At 41.9% G+C, this 11,406-nt stretch overlaps 1 protein-coding gene and 1 long non-coding RNA gene across 6 annotated transcripts in view; one reads left to right on the forward strand and one right to left on the reverse strand.

The window, feature by feature from the left end:
* PLEKHA6 (pleckstrin homology domain containing A6) overlaps positions 1-6,207 on the forward strand; it is a 284,203-nt gene extending 277,996 nt beyond the window's left edge. For all 5 annotated transcript variants that reach the window (XM_042463589.1, XM_042463585.1, XM_042463586.1 and 2 more), the window contains one exon: positions 1,127-6,207. The gene's annotated coding sequence lies outside the window, so the exon portion shown is untranslated. The remainder of the gene's footprint in view (positions 1-1,126) is intronic.
* The window catches only part of LOC121928635, a 50,210-nt gene that overhangs the window by 37,629 nt on the left and 1,175 nt on the right, over positions 1-11,406 (reverse strand). Inside the window, exon 2 of the long non-coding RNA XR_006103538.1 lies at positions 6,205-6,319. This is a non-coding gene — a long non-coding RNA (uncharacterized LOC121928635). The remainder of the gene's footprint in view (positions 1-6,204; positions 6,320-11,406) is intronic.

Raw genomic sequence — 11,406 nt, forward strand, 5'->3', positions numbered from 1 at the left:
GAAGAAGAAGGACAGGTTGCTTACTTGTAACAGTATTTCTTCGAGTGGTCATCTGCGAATACATACAAATCCCACCCGTCCATCCCCTCAGTGTCCTGCTCTTATTGGCTCTTTCCATCGCCTGCTTGGTGGAAAAATTGCAGAACTGGGGAAAGAGCGGGAAGGCAGGAGCCTTATAACGGGTGGGCAGAGTTACCGCCAGAAAGTTTCTATATGTTGCAAAGTAAACTTTGCCCAGTGATTCCAGAAGTTTCTGAACAGCACTGCGCAGGCGCAGTGAAACCCATTTGTATGTATTCGCAGATGACCACTCAAAGAAATACTGTTACAGGTAAGCAACCTGTCCTTCCAATGACCAGCCTCCCAAGGCTACTTTCCTTGTTCCAACTGACATGCCTCTAGCACAGATCTTTCTAGTGAATATCTTTTAAGCCTTAAATATTAAGTCTTTGAGAAATGCCCTTGTGTAGAGGTTTAAGGGGGAAAGTCTGAATAACCTCTCTCTCATTAGTGCCAGTTTTCTGCCCCGGGACTCTCAAGGAGCTGTACACACAGCCAAAAAATGAAAACAAAACTAAGTGGAAAGACCACTACTAGTTGAAAAATGAACATTTTTTTTAAAAAAAGAAGTTAAAACCTGCAATCTATTTTAAAACTGAATTATTCCTGGAAGCTTCCAAGAGATACTACTCATCCACCCACTTTTGGAAGGAGCAGAAAACAGGGCACCATACAACACACACAGGGCTATATTTTTCTTGTCATCTTCCAAGTCACTACTCGAGCAGATCCACACTTCATGGTTATAACAGTTTGAAGCCAGTTTAAGCACCATACTTCCATCCTATGGAATCTTGGAGTTTGTAATTTGGTGGAGAGGCTGAACAAAGGACTTCCTAGCAGGAGACTTTGAGTCCCTCATGAAATTACAAATCCCATGACTTTGTAATATGGTGCCATGGCACTTAAAGTAGCATCAAAGTGCTAGAACTTTACCGTGTGGATACTCTATAGTGGGTGTTTTCTTTAGCATGCCAGCCTACTGTAAAGGTTCCTTGCAGCAGGTCTGTCATTTTAGGCTCCTGATTACAGTCATTGATTCTTCTGCCTTCTTTCCTCCTTCCAGCACAGGCCCTGGCTGCTGTGAATGCTGTGAAGTCCCGCGGAGCCACATTTTAACACAAGTCGAATCTGCATCCTGACACAACCACTTAATGATGCACGCCACATGGCCATTGTTATGGTCCCGTCAGAACACTCTTGCCTTTGATTGAGCTGCAAAAACATTCAGGAAGGAAAAGCTGCCTCTGAGGAGAAAGAGGAGTTTGTCTTTTACCTCCCATATCCTGTTGTCACTACTGCCATGGCCCATATCAGCAACTTCTCTGGACAAGCCTTTTAGAAACTGTCACCAATGCAGCTTGCAGATCCTCTGCATCAGCACAGAAGATTCCAAGGCAAAAGGCCCAGTAGCTAAAGTTCCACTGTTGCCTGGCTGGCTTGGCAAGGAGACATCACTGAATGGAAAAGGGGAGGTGAAGTTTCCCACACTAATTTAGCTGTCTCTTGGTTCTCTGTCCTCTTCCACCAATATTTGGACAGGAAGGGAGAGGATGTCTGTGAAGAATGACTTGTCGCTGCAGCCAGAGACGTTCTAACCCTATACTGAGCACTAGATTTATCGTCTTCACACACCCCAGTTTGGTTTCCTCTACTAGCCAGAATGGCTTTTGTATCCTTAATCTCAAGAGCTAAGCAAGCCTGTGCATGGCCGCTCTTCTCTGCTTATGCTCACAACCATTTGTAGGAGAAAGAAGGAAGGGAGGGAGCAGGAAGATGCATGAATGGATTGAGAACTTTGTAGATGTGGCCAAGGAAAGAAAAAGAAAGCTGCCAGTGAAGAAGGAGGTGAAACAGACAGAAAAGTGGAATAAGCTTTGAGATTTGTTAGTCTGAGGCAATTTTCCTGTGGCTTTTCCCAAGCTTGATGGGTGGACCAGAAGGTGTGGGCAGTGTACGTAGCTAGGTAGCAGGGGTGTGGATGAAGGATGTAATGGGGAAGAGTAGTAATGGAAAAGTTCAGTTGTCTGGGACTGGCCTCTAGGCAAAGGCTTGGATGCATTCTGTGATCCAATGAGGTCTGTTAGATACAAAGGGTGTGTGTTTGGCATCCCTGTTGGGGCTGGGAAGACCATATTTCTTTTCACACTGGAGTGAGCCAGGAATAGTGCCACTGAACAAACTCCAGGGAATAAGTGAATTCTCTAGGGCACAAATCTGAGTAATGGTGTGCTGGATAGATTACTGTACCACCATTAGGTTTTAATAATGAAAACAAAAGACTGAGAGTAAATGGGATATGATCCGAATTAGACTGGACAAGCCAAAAGTCTGTTCCTACAGGATATATGAAGGAAACGTCTTCTGGATAATATGGAAAAGTTAAAGTGGGCTCTTCAAACTTTGCCATTTGTAACATCTCCTCTTTTTACATTTGCGAGTAGAGCAGGCTTTAGTTAGTTGATGGTGTGGCAGTCATGTTTTCTCCTCCTCTCTTAAAACACAAAAACACAAATGTCACATCTCCTCTGCCAAGGCCAATTGATAATTTGAGAGGAACTGAGCTCCTATGTCAAGATTGCAGGGCCATCGCTGCACCTGTTCCAATTTCATACCATCTCAAGTGAGCCTGCTCTCCCAGATGAGCCTTCATTGTTTTCTCAGAAGCTTGAGAGAAGAATTAATTCAAAAGGGAAATAGACTTGAGGGGTAGGCAGAGAGAAGAACTGGGATAATACCAATATATTTATTTTCATGTAAATACCAAAAGAGCCATTGCCCTACATTAATTCAAGTAGCTCTTACCCATTTCCTTTACACATCCTGAGACAGGAGTCTTACTAGGTCAAGGGTCTTATAGGAAGCATCTTTTGTCACTGCAGTGACTCATTAAGAGGGGATGTACATGCAGTAAAGCCTTGAGCCGGGACATGTTACTTTTTTGGACTACAGCTCCCAAAATTCCCCTGCAATCCAAAAAATTTCTGGTAGTGCCTGTCTGAATGTCACTTAGGTAGGACAGAAGTAATCAACTTGTGTTTTTTCAGGGGCCAATTCTGCTTTCCACACAGTGATGCAGGTAGTGCCACATTACCTGGCCCCTTTTACAAATAGCCAGGCTCTGTACTAAAGTTGGCATCACCTCGCAATAAGGAACTCTGCAGATCCACAGCATACCAATCAGGCATAAACAGGGCATTGTGTTCAAAACCCAGAGTGGGAGAACATGAAAATTGTGGGGCTCCCTCACACATGACATTTGAAAACAATTGTCCTCATAAGTAGACCTCTGGGCTAGAGTTTTTATTATCAAAATATAGGAGGGCCACCATGAGAAATTGTTTCACAGGGCACCAGTCAGCCATACACAATAAGAGGCTGAGCTGGATATAGTTTTGGATCCCCCCCCCCCAAATGTATGCCTTCATTCTGTTTCAGGCTATATTATTATTGAAGTAGCTAATTTTTTCTTGTTATAGGTTAGAAGAACACATAAATGCAGTTGACTTTTTTTTCTTTCCCTTAAACTGGATTTTCTGAGTATTCAAAAGTGCAAATCATCCAATTTACTGGATTATTCACACAAATACAATGGAAGATGGTAGAACTTGTCACTTTAGACTGCAATTTGACTTCTAAGTGGCAATGTAGTTTTGAATTACGGATGCATTCACACACACACACACACACAGAGTTAGCAGTTTCATCTTGGGCTTAGTTACAACACATACATGCCCATAAGTGTATAAATGAAGATTACTTAAACACAGGTCACATTGAAAATCTCCATTAGTTGGAATAATATTTCCCATAACTGCTTAAAATCCTCAGATAAAGCCACATACTCAGTTTGATTGAGCATGAATCTGACATGGGCGTTGTGCTCCCAAACTAGTTGTCGAGTTACAGCATGCTGTCCCCCACTCCCTACTCCATTTCTGTTATGAGGCCCTCTTAGCTATAATTATTAAAAGCCGGGGGGATGACTTGGCTAAAGTAAAAGGCAGTCATGGGTGGAATTTGTGGATTTCATTAAGTGCCCCCACATTTCCTTCCATAATTCAGTCCTTGTTTACATTAGGCTCTTTAGAAAGGATGAGGTCCTACTAGGACAGTACAATAGTGCAACAGACCTTTACACTAGTGGTTTAACTTTCTGCGAACTTGCACAGGGAGAAGGTAAAGGTAGTGATGCTGGCAGTAGCAGTGAGGAAATGGAGCCACTAGCACCACAGCTTATTCCTTAAATGCCTGGCTTCCAGGGATAAGAGGTATCCTTAGAGACAAAGCATTCTGGAAGGGGTGGCTTAGACAATTACCCGTCCCATGGTGCAGGTGATTGCCCAAACCATCTCTCCTGGAGGGCCTTGATTTCACCATTTGAGGAATAAGCAGCACAGAGTCAGCAACCCCAGTCTCCAGTTGGCATCAGTGATCACTGCCCCCCCCCCCAACATTAATAGTTTTGGTGGCTTCTGTTTTACTTCCACCACTGGAATAACTATGCTGGCTGAACCAGTAGGAATCTGGCCACATTGTACTTTTATGAAAGGCTGATTCTGATTTACCATGAAACTGAAAGGTCTGGTTTTTAAAAGTCACTCTAACCTTTGTTTGGACTTTCTTCTACATCAGGAGTAAGCAGTCTGTGGTCCTGTGGATATAAGTGAACTACAACTCTCAGCCCTGACAACTGGTGATGCTGACTGGGACTGGTTGGAGATGGTAATTCAAAACCACCCTGAACACTTAAGGGGCTATGCAGACTGGCAGGAAAATCCAGGTTGGGCACAGAGTTGGGGTGTGGTGTCAGTGTGATCCAGGCCCTGGCTCCACCCCCCAGGCTGGTGTGATGCCACATGGTGCACCATGCAGTGCATGGCATCACAGTGCTCCTCTGGCACTGCAGAAGGAGCACCATAAAGCTGTGCCACCGCAACTATTGCGCCCTGCAAAGACCAGATAGGAGATGCAGTGTGTGGTTGCCACAGTCCCGATCTGGCTGTAAAAGAGGCAGCTTGCATAGTCCCTCAGTTGCCAAGATTTATCCCTGTCTTCCCAGTAGAGTCAAGTCAGTTGCTTCAGCACTAAAAAACACATCCTAGTTTGTTGCCCAATTATTTCCTTACCTTTGTCCCATTGGAAGAGAGTTTATTATCCAACATATTTAATTACTACATATTTATTAACTGTTTTGGTCTCTGTCTTTTATAAAATAACATATAGAGAAAAGGATTGCATGGGTGAGAAGTGCTAAATCCTTCACCAGCCCATTGCTTATGTCTCCAGTCTCCACAGCATCTCCCCTCACCATAGGGCCGGCTTCTCTCTACTTTGTGGAAAGTGATACTAAGGTAACAGTTGGCAGACAGAATAACTGGATACAGAGGGATATTTTCTATCTCATATACATCTGTTTTTGCAAACACTACACCTCACCCTCTCTCCCCACCCAATAAAATTTGGTGATGGAAGGGAAAGAAAGGGCATTATTGTAAAACATGGCAGACAGTGAACATGTGGCTTGTTTAGAAATGCATTGTGTTCCTAGAAGCACAGTTTATTTTAAAGACAAGGGCTGGAATCCAGTTGGTGTCTTAATACACATGTAATGAAACTGATAGACATTTCTATCTGATGCACAGTGTCCATATTCAGTTCAAAGGCACTGAAGCAGAGTTGCACATTTGATGCTGCTATGCATGTGGATGTACATTTCTACTGATGCATATCTATCTGTCTCGGTTGAAACGGGGTGGTAGTACTCCTTTGATTGTGTATCTGGTTGTGTATACAGTTGTCCATTCAGTAGTACAAAATTGCAGTTCAATACAAGGGTTGTATAGCACAATGTAGGTATAATTTTGCATGTGGAGATTTCCACTATTTCAACCTGAATCAGGATCTCAGGCAAGGTGTGTACTCGCCACATAAATGAAATTGTGGCTCCCCTTCCTTTAGAGCCCTTTGGTTGGTGGTGGTGGCAGGAGTGGGGTTGTGTTCTAGACTAGTGATGGCAATGTGCCCACAGAGAGGGCTCTGAGTACCACCTCTGGCATAGGTTCGCCACCACTGTTCTAGACCCTGGCTGGCAATTTCATGGGGGAGCCATTGCAGTGCATCACCTGACAGAAAGTTTCTCACCTCTGATTTAATGCTTTAAGCTGGATTCCTTCCTCAGTGTGGACATGACTTGAGCAGTTCCACATTTCAAGTTCTGTCATCATCTGGTCTAGCTTGGCCCTAAGAGACTGGAGATCTGTTCACAAAAGAGAAAATTATTGAATCACCAATTAATTTGTTTTTTTAAAGGAAAGAATGAAACATCAGTCTTCAAAGAATCATATGGCCCATCCAGTCCAACCCTTAGACTTGGATTTCACACAGACTTGGATTTTTCACTCCCTCCTCACTTGGCATAGCTATCACATGTGTCAGTGGAAGAAGCATAGGCTTGACTTTAAAGTATTTGCAAGCTAAATAGTAGATGTGCTGATTCCAGTGCTGCTCCCTTCTAGTCCACACAGGGCAGACTGGGGAACTGTGGAGTAAGCTGACTGTTGGAAAGCAGGTTGGGCAAATCCACAGGATAGACCTAGGCTGCAAACATATATCCACTTACCTGAAACTAAGCCATGCCAAACTTAGAGGGGTTTGTTTGTGAGGATAGACTTACATTACTTGGCTTCAGTCCTAAACATGCTTTTTAGGCAATAGGTCCTATTGTACACAGCGAGGCTTACTTCTGTGTACACATTCCTAGAGTTGTGCTGATAATGGTATCAGGTTCTGTTTCCTGAACATTCATTTTCACACCAAAGTAGCAAGGGCGGAAGCTGTCCACCTTGTCATATCCAGAAATCTGCCTCAGTAGATTTGAAGAGGAATCTGAGCATTTAACAAGATTATTTTCACATAACCCAGTGGAGAACAAAAATGCCTTTCATCAGAAAAGTTTTAGTGCCTGCTTTTGTCAGGTTCTGTTTCCTGCACATTCATTTTAGCACCAAAGTAGCAAAGGGGCAAGCTCCCATCTCATTACTTACAAGAATACACCTCAGTAGATAACTGGTAACAATTAGGTTGTTGGCATATAACAAGATCTCTCCTACTTCCCACAGTAGAGAACGGATGATAGACTGCCTTTTAACCAGATTTTACCCCTCACTTTCTATTCAATAAATACTACAGATCCTTTTTATTTTTAAAATAATCATGCTGGCAATATATAGAGCACTCCAGGGAATCATAGTTTTAGATCCTTTCCTTCAGCAATACATTTGACATTCAATAATAATAATAATAATAATAATAATAATAATAATAATAATAATAATATACAGTTCTTGGTTTTGCTCCTATAGTAGCGCCTGCTAGCTCATAAAACTATCCCTTCATGATCCTCTACATGCCTTAATATATGTTTTATGGAAATTATACCGTGATGTGTGTGTATATGTATATATAAATATATATGTTTTTCTCTTCACCACACTGTTTACTTTCGTGCTAACTTTCTCTCTCAGTACACAAGGCCACTGAAGTCAGCCATGTCACTGAGTTACTGAAGTGGGAGACACTATGGGCAGTTTATCAGAATAATAATAAAGTAGAAGACATATTTAAAGAGATATATATTTTTTCTGGTTTTATCAAAGCAAATTTATTTAAAATAAAGAAAAGCTGTCCATTTAAGAGGAGTGATGCATTTATTTCCTTGTTGTTGGGTAAGGTAGTGCTTTTTATGTCAGGGTCCAATCCTCTGCTGAAGCTACTTAGCATAGCTTATTTGAAACTAGCAAAGCTAAGTTAATTTACATCTGTAGAGGCTCTGGCCTTGAAGGTAAATAATAGGAAGATGTGTGGGACTGTAGCATATCAGGGACCGTAAAGATTGTCTTGCTGGTACACAGTTATCCCATTGGGATACTTGCAATATATTTGATTTTTTTTACTGTCAGTGCCAGTTTTCTTTTTTCTTTTAATCTCTCTTTTGTTCACATGAATGTTTTTTTCTTGTAGCTTGCAGAGCAATGTCACTGCAAAGAAGCTAGTTTATTTTCCTCTTTCCATCATCTTTGCACTCCCAGCAGCTATCCTCACCTCTATCCAGTCTATTTTGTTTGGGAAAGGTACATTTTCAAATGGTACTTGTGTTTTTCCTTGCTGTGAAGGCATTTTGGCCATTTTCTAAATGGCAGCAGCTCAACAGAGAGGGGAAGTAAAAGCTAAGGGGATACATGTGTAAGCCCCCGAAGGATTGTCTGCCTAGGACTGGCCCTCACAGAGGCCAGAGAGGGCCTTTGTATTCTACCTCCTCTGAGGACTCTAAGGTAGTGGTCCTACTTGTGCACATTTTTGAGAGATATGTAGGACAGACAACTTTGAGGGGATACAGTGTCTTAATGGAATCATTCTACCAGTGCTTGAAGCTACGGGGGTATCATGAGACTTGCAAAACTTTTGGGAGCCCTGGTAACACAGTGGTTAAATGCCAGTACTGCAGCCACAATGTTGTGAGTTCGATCCCAGGGCTTTAAAGTTGTCTCAGCTTTCCATCCTTTCATACATCGGTAAAATGAGTACCCAGCTTGTTGGGGGCAATTGGCTTACAGATTGTAAACCGCTTAGAGAATGCTGAGTTCACTATTAAGCGGTATAGAAATATAAATGTTATTGCTAAATGCTATTGGAGCTGTTGCATTTTGTTCATCATGACTGTCCTAGTTCCCCCACCCCTCTGGCATTCCCCAGCAAGATGAGTGTTTATTTATGCCATTGGGTTTGGTTTTTTTAAAAAAATGGGCATTAAGAACATAAGGAATGTTAATCTCCTCTAACCAATGCTCTTGATGAATTGCTAGGTAGAATCTGTCACTTTCTGCATTTGGAGGTTACAAGCTGTGAGCTCTCAACAGGGCGCATTTAGGACCACTGTTTTATAGTATTGTGGAAGATGTTTTTAATCTTTTATTTTAAGTATTGTTGTTTTCCCTTCTAATTACGCATTCATATGCCAGCAGCACCTGTAACTAAGAAAAAAAGGCATTACTTATGCACATTATTTGCAGCAACATTTTGCTAGTTTTAGACAAGTTTTAAGAAAATGATCAAAGAAGCAATGTGATGTTGATGTCTTTCGTTTGTATAAAAGTGACCTTAGATTATGAAAATTTAAAAGAAAATTAGCAGTCTGTGATTAAAAATAATATGTCAGTGGCTTGGAGTTCTTCACACCAAACCAAGGGATAATCTTTCCAGTAATTAAACCTGCAGTGGCTTGCTTAATATTCCTTCCCAGCAGCGTATGTTCTAGATGTAGCTACTTTAAAAGGTCAAAATCTCACACAAGGAAAACAAAATAAAAAAATGCATTTGTACCTTGCAAGTTTGTATAAAGCAAATAAATAAAAATTGATGGTTTGTAAACAGATTGTGTGCTCCCCTCATTCTTCTCAGTATCTGTTTCTAAGGCTTGGAGAAGTTGAGAAGGTAAAGAAAAATAATTTTAGTCTACACCAAAAGAAAGGTTCCACCAAAGTCTTTTCAGAGGAGGAAGGTCTATGTGTCTCAATTCTCTCTCCGTATCTTGAATCTGGGATAAGGTGACTCAAGTGGTTAAGACACTGACTGTTGATAGCAAGATCGGCAGGTTAGCAGTTTGAGACCCAGGTGCTACATGATTGGATGAGCTCCCATCACTAGTCCCAGCTTCTGCCAACCTAGCAGTTCAAAAGCATGCAAATGCAAGTGGATGGGAAGGTAAACAGCATTCTGTGCAATCATGCTGGCCACATGATCATAGAGTAGTCTCTGATGATGCTGGCTCTTCGGCTTAGTAACAGAGATGAGCACAGCCCCCTATGGTCAGACATGACTTGACAACCTTATCAATGAGGAATACTTTTACCTTATCTTGAAGCTATTGCATCTTAGATAAATGGTCTTCGAAAAGACCAGCAGCATGTATTAGGTGATATATTTCTACTACATGTGAACAGGAGGAGGAGAAAGTGAGTAATGATGGTAATGATAATGGTGGTGGTGGTGGTGGGGATGCTGTAGAATTTCATAGACAGAAAAGTACAATCCCCTAGCTAGACAATTTGCAAAGGATAGGTTGGATTTTGACAGGCTAGCCTGAGAACAGAGAGGCTCCAGCCTACAGAAGACACTAGGACCTACTGGAGTCTCCCTGCTGGAGGAAGGAGGTAAAGGGGGGGGGGGTGCTATCACTAATGCCCCTTTCCCTGATAGTCTTCTATATCACTACTCATGCTGCTCAAATGGCATCCCCAGAAAAGCTTTTCAAGAGGCTCTAGGATGGAAAGACAAATTGCAAAGATCACTTGCTATATCCCATTCAGAGCAGAATTCTCTGGTTTCTCTTACATGCTTGAATTTGTCAGGCAAAGAAGAATTTTAAGGAAATCATTGCTAGAGAGAGCAAGGGCCATCCAGGCAGCATCTGGCTGCAGTTCTCCAGCCAAGAAACAGGAGGATATGTAAGTGGAAGGCAAATGTCTCCCATTGAGGAGGTATCTGCTTTCTTCTCCCACCTTGAGAACCGCAGTTAGACTATGGCTGGAGCCTGCTCTTTTTCCCCAGGTGCAGGATGGCAATTGACACTGCCCACACATTCTTGTCCCCTCCCAGTCACTAAATGGCTCTGAAGATGCATGTTGGAAATTGCAAGCTGCCTTGAGCAGGAGATGGAAGACAAGCCCCGTGGAAGTATGCTCATGCCATAAATATAATGTAGAACCACAGCCATTATGTGAATAAGTGCTTAAATCTATGCCAAACATCAGCCTCTACTAGAATGAAACTTACTTTGATGATGAGACAAATGTCTCAAGGTTAGAAAAACTACTTCTGAGGTCCCCAGCCCAGTGATATCAGTATGCTGTCCAAAGTGAGCAGACCTTAGAACACCTGCAATGTATATTACATTATCTTTCCCTTATGGAACTTCATGTCTCCATCTCTTTAATGTGTGTACATGTATGCATGGGAACAGCTGAACTCATAATAGATGCCTTCTGTATTCAATCATGGGACATTGTTTTATGCCATTACTGAAATATATATCAAGACATTTCCCCCGATGCCCAGAAATGTGAGGCTCAGATGTTACATTAATGTGAATGGTGAGTCTATCTACATGATTATTGGTTGCCAGTTTGGTTCACACCAGAACATATGAAAGAGCTACACATGAAATGATTACAAAATTTTATTTGTAAAAAAAAATCATGAAAACAAGCTTCTGGTTTCAAATCTATTGAATGATTCATGATGATTGGAAATGGGTTTGCTGCCTGTGGTCCTCAGCTATTTGCTAGG

The sequence above is a fragment of the Sceloporus undulatus genome, chromosome 4, assembly GCF_019175285.1.
Source record: "Sceloporus undulatus isolate JIND9_A2432 ecotype Alabama chromosome 4, SceUnd_v1.1, whole genome shotgun sequence".
Taxonomy (NCBI): Eukaryota; Metazoa; Chordata; class Lepidosauria; order Squamata; family Phrynosomatidae; genus Sceloporus; species Sceloporus undulatus.